The 911-nt window shown below is 43.2% G+C and overlaps 1 long non-coding RNA gene across 1 annotated transcript; it reads right to left on the bottom strand.

Annotated features, from left to right (window-relative positions):
- Window positions 1–457: 457 nt before the first annotated feature.
- On the bottom strand, window positions 458–855 carry LOC105536892. Its single transcript, XR_001005638.1, has 2 exons — window positions 632–855; window positions 458–579 (listed from the first exon to the last, which is right to left on the bottom strand). It is a non-coding gene; the product is annotated as an uncharacterized LOC105536892 (long non-coding RNA).
- Between the last annotated feature and the right edge of the window lie 56 nt (window positions 856–911).

A 911-nucleotide genomic window follows, 5' to 3' on the forward strand; every position in this document is an offset into this window, starting at 1 on the left:
CCCACCTGTCCAACTATGCACAGGATATCAAGAGCCCAGCTGAGAACCTGCTCAATCCTGAAAACAATTAGAAGAAGTTAACAATCCTTAACAGTAACTTTCTCTCATTTCCTTTTTGTTTCCTCACAGGCACGGAAATATGAAATTATGGGAGGATGAAAATGCCCAGAGAGCATGGCTGCTTGACCACACTGGGGCAAACGGCTTCAGTGTTTCTGACAAGCAAGCAGTGAGAGCATGCCTTTTGCCAAAGGCAGTTCTGCAACCATTTAATCCAGCCTTTAGAAAATGAGGTCTTCTGAAGAAAACAGAGCTGTACCTTCCCCGTCAGAATCCACTGTTACAACCACTTAGATTAAAATGCCCCATTTCTCACAGTATCGTTTTGTCACAGGGTCACACTTCTCTATTCAACTCAGTTTCAGGCTTTTCTTCTAAGAGGAAAAAAAGAGGACTAAGTGGCCTCCTAGATTCCACTCTAAAAATAGAAAAAAGCAAGTTGACTTGCTTTGAAAGGCAGAAGACCTGTCTTCAGTCTGTCCCCATCTCAGAGGGACCAGGGAAACCACAGGAGCCCTGCTTTTCACGCAAGAGAAGCAGGCGTGAAAAGAGTCTTCTCTTCAGAGAAGACCTTGCTCTTCACGCAAGGTCCTGAAAACACAGCACCTGTTTTCCAGACACTGTAGGAAGACCCTGCTCCTCTGCAAGGTTCCACTAAATAGTCTTTGAAAACCAGAAGCAGGGAAGTGTCAGCCAGATGCACACAGGATTTTTGTTGTTGTTATTTTTAAGGCACTCCAGGTTGTGTTTCCTTGAGGATCATCAAGAACAAAAAAGGCAAAAAAAAAAAAAAAAAAAAAAAAACATAGTCTGTATCGTATCCCAAAATGGGTCCAAGCCATTTCTCAACC

The sequence above is a fragment of the Mandrillus leucophaeus genome, unplaced genomic scaffold (assembly GCF_000951045.1).
Source record: "Mandrillus leucophaeus isolate KB7577 unplaced genomic scaffold, Mleu.le_1.0 Scaffold165, whole genome shotgun sequence".
Lineage (NCBI taxonomy): Eukaryota > Metazoa > Chordata > Mammalia > Primates > Cercopithecidae > Mandrillus > Mandrillus leucophaeus.